Source organism: Macaca fascicularis, chromosome 1, assembly GCF_037993035.2.
Source record: "Macaca fascicularis isolate 582-1 chromosome 1, T2T-MFA8v1.1".
Classification (NCBI taxonomy): domain Eukaryota; kingdom Metazoa; phylum Chordata; class Mammalia; order Primates; family Cercopithecidae; genus Macaca; species Macaca fascicularis.
In genome coordinates this window covers 198,715,142-198,730,098 of record NC_088375.1, presented here as the reverse complement: position 1 = coordinate 198,730,098, position 14,957 = coordinate 198,715,142, and the positions used below count along the sequence as shown (strand labels likewise).

The 14,957-nt window shown below is 50.7% G+C and overlaps 1 protein-coding gene across 2 annotated transcripts in view; it reads left to right on the top strand.

Moving 5' to 3' along the window:
- Positions 1–6,117: 6,117 nt before the first annotated feature.
- The window catches only part of THRAP3 (thyroid hormone receptor associated protein 3), a 106,576-nt gene continuing 97,736 nt past the window's right edge, over positions 6,118–14,957 (top strand). For both annotated transcript variants that reach the window (XM_074011950.1, XM_045374478.2), the window contains exon 1: positions 6,118–6,577. The gene's annotated coding sequence lies outside the window, so the exon portion shown is untranslated. The remainder of the gene's footprint in view (positions 6,578–14,957) is intronic.

The following is a 14,957-nucleotide window of genomic DNA, read 5'->3' as shown; positions in this document are numbered from 1 at the left end:
CATGGTTGGTCAGGCTGATATTGAACTCCTGACCTCAAGTGATCCGCCCGCCTCAGCCTCCCAAAAGGAATGGAATCTAAAAAAAAAAAAAAAGGCCGGGCGCGGTGGCTCAAGCCTGTAATCCCAGCACTTTGGGAGGCTGAGACGGGCGGATCACAAGGTCAGGAGATCGAGACCATCCTGGCTAACACGGTGAAACCCCGTCTCTACTAAAAAATACAAAAAACTAGCTGGGCGAGGTGGCGGGCGCCTGTAGTCCCAGCTACTCGGGAGGCTGAGGCAGGAGAATGGCGTAAACCCGGGAGGCGGAGCTTGCAGTGAGCCGAGATCTGGCCACTGCACTCCAGCGTGGGTGGCAGAGCGAGACTCTGTCTCAAAAAAAAAAAAAAAAAAAAAAAGTGATGGGAACAGGATCTCACTATGTTGCCCAGGCTGCTCTTGAACTCCTGGCCTCAAGTGATCCTCCTGACTGAGCCTCCCAAACTGCTGGGATTACAGGTATAAGCCACCAAGCCTGGCCAAAAGTCCCTCAACTTTCTGTTTTAAAAATTGCCGCCACACTTGTCTGCAATGTCAGTTGCAGGGTTCCTGGCCTCAAACAGTGGCCACCCCTAAAACACAGCAGCCTAGGCCACCACGGTGTGTCAGGCGAGGTGTGTGGTAGGAACAGGGCAGGCAGCTCTGGCCTCAGGCACAAAGGGCTGAGTCCTAGGTCCTGGGGACAGGCACTGGCAATTGAATCCGGACACTGAGCACTGGGTCCTAACACAAGAAACCATTTCCTGGCTCAAGGCAGTGGTCTCTGGGTCCTAAAAACTAGGACCAGGGCAGAGACCACGGGTCCCTGATCTCTGGGCGGACAGTGCTGGGCTGAGTGGCAGTCATGACTTGCTGCCCAGGGCAAGGCCGAGGGTAAGGAGCTGCCCAGCCCCCAGTTGTTTTGTAACAGCTGCTGGACTGGGCTGAAGGGGAAATTTAAGGAGCCAGGGGGTGAGGTAAAGAGGAAGAGGTCAGTGGGCAGGGCAAGGCCACTCAGGCATGCTGGCTTGGTCCCAGGCCCTGGAGGGTGAGAGAAAAACAGTGGTTGGATCTCTAGGGCTCTCAGTGGCAGACAGTGGGGCCCCAAGAACAAGAGGAAGAAGAGTGGTGAGGATAGCAGGGATTGTGTGCTACCCCCTACCCCCAACCCCCCTCTTTGTACCCTCCCCCTTTGTCAACCTCCTGGCTCTGCTCCCAGGCCGAGGCAGCTGGAGTGATTAGTGTGGGTGAAGGAGTACAAATGCCAAAGGCTTGTCTCATGTCTCAGAACACAAGGATCCAGCCAGAGTGGACGGCATGACTGAGTGAGAAATGGAGACCGAGAGATAAACAGAAATAAACAGGGACAACACCAAAGAGACAGAGGACAGAAGCAGGGCGGGAGACAAAAGAAGAGACCAAAGACCCACACAGAGCAAGGGGGTTGTGGGGAGAGAGGGATCAGTAGCTACAGGGCAGGCTGACCTTTTCCTGTCTCTTCTCTGACCCCATCCTCTCTGAGTTCCTCCCCGCTGTGTCCCTGTCCCAGGCTTTCCCAACCTCAGCACTATTGACATTTGGGGCAGGATAATCTTGGATGGTGGGGGTGGGGGCATGGGGGGCATTCTGTGCCCTGTAGGATGCTTAACAGCCTCCTTGGCCCTTACCCAACAGATATTGGCACTCCCCCAACTCCTCTGCTCTTGTGACAATCCAAATTGCCTCCAGACATTGCCGGATGTTTCCTGGGAAGGGATTGCTCCTGACTGAGAACCATCCCTCCAGTAGGTTCTTGTTCTTGAGAAGAGGCTACCCCAGGGTGTCTGGCTGGTTCTTCCTTCGGCCCGTGTGCACAGGGCCCCCTGGCCCTAACATGGCTTAAATTGCCCTAAGTCAGAAGTCAGGGAAACTAGGAGAGCCGCTGAGACTGAGAAGCAGTCTAGGTACAGCAGTAACGAAGTCCCTGCCCTCATGGAGCTTCTGTTCTTATTCCACCCAAAAGGCATCCCAGGTGTGTTTTGGGATGTGCGAGGGGTGTTTCATGAGTGGGTGTGCACTCTCGTCTCTAAGGGAGGAGGAAGAGATGGGCCCCCAAATGTGTCTGGACAAGATACAGGTAACAAGTATGCATTTTATTGTATGACGCTTAGATGTAAGAAATGTCCCATTTATCCGGGCGCGGTGGCTCACGCCTGTAATCCCAGCACTTTGGGAGGCCGAAGCGGGCGGATCACGAGGTCAGGAGATTGAGACCATCCTGGCCAACGTAGTGAAATCCTGTCTCTACTAAAAATACAAAAAAAATTAGCCGAGCGTGGTGGTGAGCACCTGTAGTCCCAGCTACTCGGGAGGCTGAGACAGGAGAATGGCGTGAACCTGGGAGGCAGAGCTTGCAGTGAGCCGAGATAGCGTCACTGCACTCCAGCCTGGGCTACAGAGCGAGACTCTGTCTCAGAAAAAAAAAAAAAAAGAAATGTCCCATTTATTTCATTCTCTAAACCAGGTGATCTGCTCCAAAACCCCCTGCCAGGCTGGCTGGTGAGAAATTCAATCACAGTCATGTTTTGAGAATCTCTACCCAGTGGTGTGCTGGTGAATTACAAATGGCTTGGGGTACATTAGGGAGGGACTTGATTTGTCACACTTGCCAATTTCCATGATGTAAACACTCCCCATGGCCAATTTCAAGCTGCCAACATGATGTCAGTAAAGGTGGAACAGGGAGGAGTGAGCAGTGGAGCAGGGAGGAGTGAGCAGTGGCGCACTGTCATGCAGGTATTCACCCAGCAGATGCCAACTACTTTAAAAGCATTCATAATAGTAAACTGGGCCAGGTGTGGTGGCTCACGCCTGTAATCCCGCACTTTGGGAGGCTGAGGGTGGATCACTTGGGGTCAGGAGTTTGAGACCAGCCTGGCTAACATGGTGAAACCCTGTCTCTACTAAAAATACAAAATTAGGTCAGGTGCAGTGGCTCCATGCCTCCCAGCACTGGGAGGCTGAGGTGGGTAGGTCATCTGAGGTCAAGAGTTCAAGACCAGCCTGGCCAACATGGCGAAACCCCGTCTCTACTAAAAATACAAAAATTAGCTGGATGTGGTGGCACACGCCTGTAATCCCAGCTACTCAGAAGGCTGAGGCAGGAGAATTGCTTGAACCTGGGAGACGGAGGTTGCAGTGAGCCGAGATCATGCCACTGCACTCCATCCTGGGCGACAGAGTAAGATTCTGTCTCAAAAAAAAAGAAAAATTAGCCAGACGTGGTGGCACATGCCTGTAATCCCACTTACTCGAGAGGCTGAGGCAGGAGAATTGCTTGAACCCGGGAGGCAGAGGTTGCAGTGGGCTGAGATGGTGCCATTGCACTCCAGTCTGAGCAATAGAGCAAGACTCTGTCTTAAAAAAAAAAATAGGCCGGGCTTGGTGGCTCACGCCTGTAATCCCAGCACTTTGGGAGGCAGAAGAGGGTGGATCACGAGGTCAAGAGATCGACACCATCCTGGGCAACATGGTGAAACCCCATCTCTACTGAAAATACAAAAATTATCTGGGTGTGGTGGCATGCACCGGTAGTCCCAGCTACTCGGGAGGCTGAGGCAGGAGAATCGCTTGAACCCGGGAGGCAGAAGTTGCAGTGAGCTGAGATGGCGCCACTGTACTCCAGCCTGGTGACAGAGCAAGACTCTGTCTCAAAAAAACAGTGAAATGTAGGAAAGTAATTAGGACATGATGCTGTCAGGCCTCTGAGCCCAAGCCAAGCCATCGCATCCCCTGTGACTTGCACGTATACGCCCAGATGGCCTGAAGTAACTGAAGAATCACAAAAGAAGTGCAAATGCCCTGCCCTGCCTTAACTGATGACATTCCACCACAAAAGAAGTGAAAACGGCCAGTCCTTGCCTTAAGCGATGACATTATCTTGTGAAATTCCTTTTCCTGGCTCATCCTGGCTCAAAAGTCTCCCCCACTGAGCACCTTGTGACCCCCACTCCTGCCCGCCAGAGAACAACCCCCTTTGACTGTAATTTTCTTTTTTTTTTTTTTTTTTGAGACAGAGTCTCGCTCTGCCGCCCAGGCTGGAGTGCAGTGGCGTGATCTTGGCTCACTGCAAGCTCCGCCTCCCGGGTTCACGCCATTCTCCTGCCTCAGCCTCCCGAGTAGCTGGGACTACAGGCGCCCGCCACCTCGCCCGGCTAGTTTTTTTGTATTTTTTAGTAGAGACGGGGTTTCACTGTGTCAGCCAGGATGGTCTCGATCTCCTGACCTCGTGATCCGCCCGTCTCGGCCTCCCAAAGTGCTGGGATTACAGGCTTGAGCCACCGCGCCTGGCCCTGTAATTTTCCTTTACCTACCCAAATCCTATAAAACGGCCCCACCACTATCTCCCTTCGCTGACTCTCTTTTCAGACTCAGCCCGCCTGACCCAGGTGAAATAAACAGCCATGTTGCTCACACAAAGCCTGTTTGGTGGTCTCTTCACACGGACACGCTTGACAGATGCACTTTAAGTGTTAGTGGCCTTGAATATACTATATTAAATTTTAAGTTTATAATTAATTTTTTTTTTAGATGGAGTCTTGTTCTGTCTCCCAGGCTGGAGTGCAGTGATGCTGAGGCAGGAAAATAAGGTCTAGAGGCAGGAAACCTAAGGCTGATTCACACTGACTTCCTAGAGCTAAATCAAATGGAAACACTTCAGCTATGACAGGAAATATCCTCTCCATTTATTTTTTTATTTTTATTTTTTATTTTTTTGAGACGGAGTCTCACACTGTTGCCCAGGCTGGAGTGCAGTGGCGCGATCTCGGCTCACTGCAAGCTCCGCCTCCCGGGTTCCCGCCATTCTCCTGCCTCAGCCTCCTGAGTAGCTGGGACTACAGGCGCCCGCCACCGCGCCCGGCTAATTTTTTTGTATTTTTAGTAGAGACGGGGTTTCACTGTGGTCTCGATCTCCTGACCTTGTGATCCGCCCGCCTCGGCCTCCCAAAGTGCTGGGATTACAGGCTTGAGCCACCGCGCCCGGCCCCTCTCCATTTAAATAGGGTGTACACCAAGTAACCAATGGAAACCTCTAGAGGGTATTTAAACCCCAGAAAATTCTGTAATAGGGCTCTTGAGCCCTTATGTCGGCCCGCTCCCACACTGTGGAGTGTTTTTGTTGCTTCATCCTTTCCTTGCTTTGTTTGTGTGTTTTGTCCAATTCTTTGTTCAAGACGCCAAGAACCTGGACACCTTCAACCGGTAACAGTGCGATTTGGGCTCACTGCAATCCCTGCCTCCCAAATTTCCTGCCTCAACTTCCCGAGTAGCTGTGATTACAGGTGTCTGCCACTATGCCCAACTGATTTTTTTTGTATTTTTAGTAGAGATGGGGTTTCACCTTGTTGGCCAGGCTGGTCTCGAACTCCTGACCTCAAGTGATCTGCCTGCCTCGGCCTCCCAAAGTGCTGGGATTACAGGCATGAGCCACTGTGCCCGGCCATAATTAAATTTTTTATATTGCCCCCACCCCTTTGAAGCCCTGGGTATAATTCCTGGGGGGTTATCCAGTCTGGAATGTTTAGAGGAAGACTCTCTGGTCTTCAGTCAATTCTATCTTCTTGGATCGGCTTGGCTTAGCCATAGAGGTCTATTGCTGTGACTCCTAAGACCACTTCGTGCTCCCACATCCGTCCCCTCCCCACAAACAGCAACTTTGCACCTAGCAGAGGTCCCGGGAGATCTGAATGGGAGTGATGCAAAGTTGCTATTATTCAAGAAAAGACAACAGCAGCAGCAAAAACACCCAGACCCCTGTTCGCTTTCTCTGGCTTGGGAAAACTCGTCAAGACTTCTCTGATGGGTCCCACTTCCGCCCCTCCCAAGCTGGGAGCCCTGTGCTGTGGAGTAACCCAGCATAGTAACTGGCTCCTGGAGCTGGGCCTTGGTAAACAAGAGCCCTGGCTGGGGGATGTCTTTTGGTGCCTGGCAACCTCCGCTTTTGGCTTGGCAATCCCAAAGCCTGTAACAACCGCAGTCCCCACCCCCAGGCCGGAAGGAGTAAACACCCGCAGCAAGCAGAGCAAAATACAAATTACAACCTTAAGACGTTTCCCTGCTGCATTGACAGACCGGGGTGATAGCAACAAACACCTAAGGCTCTGAACTAAACAAAAAGAAGAGTCCAGGCTAGGAAAGGAGAGATTCTGGCTAGACTTCAAGAAAGACTGAAGACTTTTTTTTTTTTGAAACAGTCAGGCTCTTTCGCCCAAGTTGGAGTGCCGTGGCAGAATCTTGGCTCACTGCAACCTCAGCCTCCCCGGTTCGAGCGATTCTCCTGCCTTAGCCTCCTGAGTAGCTGGGATTACAGGCACCCACTACCACGCCCAGCTAATTTTTGTAACTTTAATACAGACGGGGTTTTGCCCTGTTGGCCAGGCTAGTCTTGAACTCCTGACCTCAGGTGAGCCACCCGCGTCAGCCTACCAAAGTGCCGGGATTATAGGCATGAGCCACCGCAGCCAGCCAAGAAAGACTTCTTAGCCTACCTGGAGGAAGACTAAACACAGGCACTGTGAGGGTAAGTCAGCTCCCCTCCAGGCTGCCCACGTGAGCACTCAAAGCTGGCAGCCTCCCCCACGCTCACTGAGCTTCCTTTCATAGTTCCCACTGCCTCAGGATGAAGTCCTGTTAATGGCCGAGTGCCTGGACCTTCCCTGTAAGATAGGAGTCGTCATATGGATGAGAAAACTGAGGCTCAGAGAGGATAGGTCACTTGCCTGAAGGCACACAGCTAAAGCAGTAGTCAAGGGTGGGAATGTGAAGTCAGATCTGGCATCAAAATCTGTGTGCTCTTCCGGCTGTTTGACCTCACCTCTCATCTCCATCTCACCCCAATCTACCTTTTGCAGCCTCCCCCACCACAACCTCCACCACCCCTCTGCCCCCCAGTGTAAAGGAGGTGGGAGAAGGAAAGCATGAATTTATTGATGAACTTCACAACAAGAGAATTATGTTAGTTATTACTGAATAAACCATAGTAATATTCTCTTTTTCTTTTGTAGTTTTCTTTTTGGCATGTCCATGTAATCAACATAATTTTTTTTTTTTTTTTTTGAGATGGTGTTTCGCTCTGTCACCTCAGGCTGGAGTACAGTGGCATGATCTTGCCTCACTGAAACCTCCACCTCCCGGTTTCAAGCAATTCTCCCACCTCAGCCTCCTGAGTAGCTGGGACTACAGGCATACACCACCATGCCCAGCTAATTTTTGTATTTTTTGTAGAGATGAGGTTTCGCCATGTTTGGCCAGGCTGGTTTCAAACTTTTTTTTTTTTTTTTTTTTTGAGACGGAGTCTCGCTCTGCCGCCCAGGCTGGAGTACAGTGGCCGGATCTCAGCTCACTGCAAGCTCCACCTCCCGGGTTCCCGCCATTCTCCTGCCTCAGCCTCCCAAGTAGCTGGGACTACAGGCGCCTGCCACCTCGCCCGGCTAAGTTTTTGTATTTTTAGTAGAGACGGGGTTTCACCGTGTTAGCCACGATGGTCTCGATCTCCTGACCTCGTGATCCGCCCGTCTCGGCCTCCCAAAGTGCTGGGATTACAGGCTTGAGCCACCGCGCCCGGCCTTTTTTTTTTTTTTTTTTTTTTTTTAGAGACAGTCTTGCTCTGTTGCCCAGGCTGGAGTGCAGTGATGGAATCATGGCTCACTGCAGCCTCGAACTCCTGGGCTCAAGTGATCCTGCCACCTTAGCCTCTCAAGTAGCTGGAACTACAGGTAGGCTGATACCATGCCTGGCTTATTTTAAAATTTTTTGTAGAGATGGGATCTTACTATATTGCCCAGGTTGGTCTCAAACTCCTGGTCTCAATGATCCTCCCACCTTGACCTGCCAAAGCACTGGAATTACAGGAGGGAGCCACTGCATCTGGCCCAACACAATCATATTTTAAAGCTTAGCGTTACTGAACTTTTCCTCTCTAAGCAAGATAAACAGTTTTTTTTTTTTTTTAATTTTTGAGATGGAGTCTCGCTCTGTCGCTTAGGCTGGAGTGCAGTGGCCGGATCTCAGCTCACTGAAAGCTCCGCCTCCCGGGTTCCCACCATTCTCCTGCCTCAGCCTCCTGAGTAGCTGGGACTACAGGCGCCCGCCACCTCCCCCGGCTAGTTTTTTTTTTTTGTATTTTTTTTTAGTAGAGATGGGGTTTCACCGTGTTAGCCAGGATAGTCTCGATCTCCTGACCTCGTGATCCTCCCGTCTCGGCCTCCCAAAGTGCTGGGATTACAGGCTTGAGCCACCGCGCCCGGCCAAGAGTTTTTCAACCTTGGCACTACTGCTATTTTGAGCAGGATTATTCGTTGTTGTGAGGGATTTGTCTTGTGCATTGTAGGATGTCTAGTAGCATCCCTGGCCTCAATACCCAATAGATGTCAGCAGTACTGCCCCATGCTTGGGGTTGTGACAACCACAAATGTCTCCAGACATTGCCAAATATCCTCTGGGGGATTGAATTGTCCCTGGTTGGGAAACACTGAATTACACCAGATAATAAAGTGCCCGTTTCAATGAGGCAGGTCTTAGGACTAAATAAAATGCACCAGCAAGTAGCTTGGAGGAGATAGATCAGTGAGGTTCAGGCTCTTGCTTCTGATGCAAGAGGGGCTGGGGAAGCAGCTTCTAAAATCTGAATCCTAATCTGCAGCAGGGCCTGGATGGATCCCCTGAGGACTGACCTTTGACTTTCCTGGGAATAACTGTCTTTGCAGGAGCCCACCACTATCCAATCTAATTCTGAGAGGAGTCAGTGGTGTTACATTCACTGCCACCCGAAAGGGGACACCCCAACTGCAAGAGGAACTTGTTTGGGGTCAAGTGTGGAAAAAGAGTGGCAACAGTTAGTGGGTGCCACATCCTGCTTTTGCACAGGTGGTGGTGGAGAGGGACGTGGGAGGGGCTGCAAGTATCTTCTAGAACAGTGCTACGCAAAGTATGGTCCATACGCTGGTTTTTGTCTGGTCCCCAATGAATTGAGAGTGTTTAAAAACTTCTTTTTTTTTTTTTGAGACTGGAGTCTCGCTCTGTCATCCAAGCTGGAGTGCAGTGGCTGGATCTCAGCTCACTGCAAGCTCCGCCTCCCGGGTTCACGCCAATCTCCTGCCTCAGCCTTCCGAGCAGCTGGGACTACAGGCGCCCGCCACCTCGCCCAGCCAGTTTTTTGTATTTTTTTAGTAGAGACGGGGTTTCACTGTGTTAGCCAGGATGGTGTCGATTTCCTGACCTCGTGATCCGCCTGTCTCGGCCTCCCAAAGTGCTGGGATTACAGGCATGAGCCACTGCGCCCGGCCCCTTTTTTTTTTTGAGATAGAGTCTAGCTCTGTTACCCAAACTGGAGTGCAGTGACACGATCTCAACTCACTGCAACCTCCACCTCCTGGGTTCAAGTGATTCTCCTGCCTCAGCCTCCCAAGTAGTTGGAATTACAGGCACCCGCCACCACGCCCAGCTAATTTTTAGTAGAGACGGGGTTTCATCATGTTGGCCAGGCTGATCTCGAACTCATGACCTCAGGTGATCCACCTGCCCCAGCCTCCCAAAGTGCTGGGATTACAGGCGTGAGCCACCACATCTGGTGCTTAATAGCAATCAGACTGAGGAAATTTATGTCTGTTGTGTGTAATAACAAAAAAATGTATTTTGTATGTCTTTTTAAACTTTATTTTTCTAGTAAGTTCTAGTAAGTCTTTTGTTTTTTTGAGATAGAGTCTCATTGTGTTGCCCAGAGTGGAGTACAGTGGCACGGTCTTGGCTCGCTGCAATCTCCTCCTAGGTTCAAACAATTCTCCTGCTTTCTAAGTAGCTGGGATTACAGGCACGAGCTACCACACCTGGCTAATTTTTGTATTTTTAGTAGAGATGGGGTTTCACCATGTTGGCCAGGCTGATTTTTTTTTTTTTTTTGAGACGGAGTCTCACTCTGTCACCCAGGCTGGAGTGTGGTGGCATGATGTCGGCTCACTGCAAGCTCCGCCTCCCGGGCTCATGCCTTTCTCCTGCCTCAGCCTCCAGTGTAGCTGGGACTACAGGCTCCTGCCACCACGCCCAGAGACTTTTTTGTATTTTTAGTGGAGACGGGGTTTCACCGTGTTAACCAGGATGGTCTTCCTGACCTCATGATCTGCCCGGCTTGGCCTCCCAATGTGCTGGGATTACAAGCGTGAGCCACCGAGCCCAGCCTTTTTTTTTTTTTTTTTTTGAGACGGAGTCTCACGCTGTTGCCCAGGCTGGAGTGCAGTGGCGCAATCTCGGCTCACTGCAAGCTCCGCCTCCCGGGTTCCCGCCATTCTCCTGCCTCAGCCTCCTGAGTAGCTGGGACTACAGGCGCCCGCCACCGCGCCCGGCTAATTTTTTGTATTTTTAGTAGAGACGGGGTTTCACTGTGGTCTCGATCTCCTGACCTTGTGATCCGCCCGCCTCGGCCTCCCAAAGTGAGAGCCCAGCCTTTTAAAAAATTTTTTGGGCAGGGCGCGGTGGCTCACGCCTGTAATCCCAGCACTTTGGGAGGCCGAGGCGGGTGGATCACGAGGTCAGGAGATCGAGACCATCCTGGCTAACACGGTGAAACCCCCGTCTCCACTAAAATTACAAAAAAAATTAGCCGGGCGTGATGGTAGTCCCCAGCTACTCGGGAGGCTGAGGTAGGAGAATGGTGTGAACTTGGCAGGCGGAGCTTGCAGTGAGCCAAGATTGCACTACTGCACTCCAGCCTGGGCCACAGAGCGAAACTCCATCACAAAAAAATTTTAAAAGTTAAAAAATTTGAAAAAAAATTTTAAAAAATTAGCCAGGTGTGGTGGCAGGCACCTGTAGTCCCAGCTACTCCAGAGGCAGAGGCAGGAGAATGACATGAACACAGGAGGCGGAGCTGTCAGTGAACCAAGATGGCGCCACTGCACTCCAGCCTGGGTGACAGAGCGAGACTCCGTCTCAAAAAAAAAAAAATTTTTTTTTTGTAGGGAATAGAGGCTCACTACATTGTTCAGGCTGGTCTTGAACTCCTGGGCTCAGGTGATCCTCCTGCCTTGGCCTCCCTATGTGTTGGGATTACAGGCGTGAGCCACCGTGCCCGGCCTAGGTCAGCATTTTAAAAATGCTATTACTGGGCCAGGCACGGTGGCTCACGCCTGTAATCCCAGTACTTTGGGAATCTGAGGCGGGTGGATCACAAGGTCAGGAGTTCAAGACTAGGCTGGCCAATATAGTGAAACCCCGACTTTACTAAAAATACAAAAATTAGGCCGGGCGCGGTGGCTCACGCCTGTAATCCCAGCACTTTGGGAGGCCGAGGCGGGCGGATCACAAGGTCAGGAGATCGAGACCACGGTGAAACCCCGTCTCTACTAAAAAAACAAAAAATTAGCCGGGCGCGGTTGTGGGCGCCTGTAGTCCCAGCTCCTCGGGAGGCTGAGGCAGGAGAATGGCGTGAACCCGGGAGGCGGAGCTTGCAGTGAGCCGAGATCGCGCCACTGCACTCCAGCCTGGGCGACAGAGCGAGACTCCGTCTCAAAAAAAAAAAAAAAAAAAATACAAAAATTAGCCGGGCATGGTGGCACGCGCCTGTAGTCCCAGGACTTTGGGAGTCTGAGGCGGGTGGATCACAAGGTCAGGAGTTCAAGACCAGGCTAGCCAATGTAGTGAAACCCCAACTTTACTAAAAATACAAAAATTAGCCGGGCATGGTGGCACGCATCTGTAGTCCCAGCTACTCAGGAGGCTGAGGCAGGAGAATTGATTGAACCCGGGGGCAGAGGTTGTGGTGAGATGAGATTGTGTCATTGCACTCTGGCCTGGGCAGCAGAGCAAAACTCCATCTCAAAAAAATGAACAAACAAATAAAAATGCCATTACTGGGGCCCCAGCTCATACCAAATAGATCAGAATCTGGGAGGTGGGGCACGAACATGGACATGGGGATTTTTGGTAAAATCGATTCCCAGGGGGATTAATGGGCAGCTAGAGGGAGAATCTCTGCTTTATAGAAGTGTCAGCCTTGGAGGCTGGGTGTGGTAGCTTATGCCTTTAATCTCAGCACTTTGGGAGGCTAAGGCAGGAGGATCACTTGAACTCAGTAGTTCGAGACCAGCCTGGGCAACATAGTGAGACTTCATCTCTATATAAAATTATTTTAAAATTATAGGCTGGGCACGGTGGCTCACGCCTATAATCCCAGCACTTTGGGAGGCTGAGGCAGGCGGATTGCCTGAGGTCAGAAGTTTGAGACCAGCCTGGCGAACATGGTGAAACCCTGTCTCTACTAAAAATACAAAATAATTAGCTGGATGTGGTGTCGTTCGCCTGTAATCCCAGCTACTCAGGAGCTGAGGCAGGGGAATTGCTTGGACCAAGGAGGTGGTGGTTGCAGTGAGCTGAGATTGTGCCACTGCGCTCCAGCCTTGATGACAGAGCAAGACTCCGTCTCAAAAAAAAAAAAAAAAAAATATATATATATATATATAAAAAATATAATATAATTTTAAAGTGTCAGTTTTGGAAGCAAAAAGATGGGAGCTTTTGGCAGTGGTTCCCAAATGTATCTGTGCATTGGAATCACCTGAATCAACTTTAAAAAAAAATGATGCCTGTGATCCATCCAGAGACTGTGATTTGCTTGGTTTGACATGTGGTCTAAGTGTTAGAATTTCTTCTGATTTTTTTTTTTTTTTTTTTTTTTTTTGAGGTGGAGTCTCGCTCTGTCGCCCAGGCTGGAGTACAGTGGCCGGATCTCAGCTCACTGCAAGCTCCGCCTCCCGGGTTCCCGCCATTCTCCTGCCTCAGCCTCCGGAGTAGCTGGGACTACAGGCGCCCGCCACCTCGCCCAGCCAGTTTTTTGTATTTTTTAGTAGAGACGGGGTTTCACTGTGTTAGCCAGGATGGTCTCGATCTCCTGACCTCGTGATCCTCCCGTCTCGGCCTCCCAAAGTGCTGGGATTACAGGCTTGAGCCACCGTGCCCGGCCAAGTGTTGGAATTTTAAAAACATCTTGAGATAGGCCAGGTGCGGTGGTTCATGATGTAATCCCGGCACTCTTGGGGGCTGAGAAGGGAGGATTGCTTGAGCCTAGGAGTTCAAAACCAGCCTGGGCAACAAAGTGAGACCCTGTCTCTGCATAGTGGTACGCTCCTGTAATCCCAACACGTTGGGAGGCCAAGGCAGGAGGATCACTTGAGCCCAGGATTGAGCCCAGGAGTTTAAGACCTGCCTGGGAAGCACAGAGAGACCCTGTCTCTACCAAAAAAGAAAAAAAAAAATTAACTGGACCTAGTGGCATGTGCCTGTGTTCCCAGCTACTAGGGAGGCTGAGGTGGGAAGATTGCTTGAACCTAAGAGGTCGTGGCTGCAGTGAGTTGTGATCACACCACTGTACTCCAGCCTGGGAGACACAGTGAGATCATGTCTCAAAAAGAAAAAAAAAATCAAAAAGTTAGCAGAGCTTGGTGGTGCATGCCTGTAGTCCTAGCTACTTGGGATGCTAAGGTGGGGGGATCACTTTGGCCCAGGAAGTGGAGGCTGCAGTTAGCCATGTTTGTACCACTTCATTAAAGCTGGGGCAACAGAGCCAGACCCTGTCTCAAAACAAACAACAAAAAAGCAAACATCCCGAGATTACTCCAATATCCAAACAAGCTTGGGAACCACTAGACTAGAGTATTCCTGAGGGTAGATACTCACTGACTGGTGAGGGAGTAATCATTTTCTGCTCAAGCTCAGCAATGAGGGGCCGCCTCTTTCCAATGATCAACAGCAAACAAGCCACTGTTCCCCTGACTAGAGTGTTTGGTTTGCTTCTGGAAAGCAGAGATGGAGGTGACGCCCCCTTGGTCAGTCTAAGCAATAGCAAAGGTAATTGCTCCTCTCTTCCTTAGGTGGCCCTTCAAGCGTAGAAGGTCAGATAGTTCTGCTGGTTCGTCTCTACTGATTTCCCTTTCCAGCTTCCTTTCTGTCCTGAGAGCCTCTTGTACACAAGAGATAGCTCTAACAGCTCCTCTCTTAGTCATGACTTCAGTGTAGAAGAAACCCAACCCAAACCAACTCATTTATTGGCTCATGGCATGGAAAAGTCCATAGGTGCTGCTAATGTCAGGCATGGCTGAATCCAAGAGCTTAACTGGTATATCTGGGGAAGATGTCTTTCTCAACTCATGCTCTGCTCTCCAGCTGTGTTGACTTCATTCTCAGGATGGCTCCCTCTCAATGGTGGCAGAGATGACCATTAACAAGTCCAGGTTGGTGCTTTTCCAGTTTAGCAATGCCAGGGGAAAGAGAGGGTCCTTTCCTCAGTGGTTCAGTCAAGGTCTCAGGCTGATGCTCATTCCATCTGCTATCCCAGTTTAAGCCATCTGCCAATCACTGGGGCCAAGGAAATGAAATGTACTGATCAGTCAGTCACCTGCTCACCTTGAAGTGAGAGTGGGGGACGGATAGCTTTTCTTTTTCTTTTCCTTTCTTTTCTTTCTCTTTCTTTCTTATCTTTTTTTTTTTTTTTTTTGAGACAGAGTCTCGCTCTGTCGCCCAGGCTGGAGTGCAGTGGCCGGATCTCAGCTCACTGCAAGCTCCGCCTCCCGGGTTTACGCCATTCTCCTGCCTCAGCCTCCCGAGTAGCTGGGACTATAGGCGCCCGCCACCGTGCCCGGGTAGTTTTTTTTTTTTTTTTTTTTGTATTTTTTAGTAGAGACGGGGTTTCACCATGTTAGCCAGGATGGTCTCGATCTCCTGACGTCGTGATCCGCCCGTCTCGGCCTCCCTAAGTGCTGGGATTACAGGCTTGAGCCACCGCGCCCGGCCTCTTTCTTTCTTTCTTTCTTTCTTTTTTTTTTGAGACTGAGTCTCGCTCTGTTGCCCAGGCTGAAGTGCAGTGGCGCGATCTCGGCTCAGTGCAACCTCCACCTCCTGAGTTCAAGTGATTC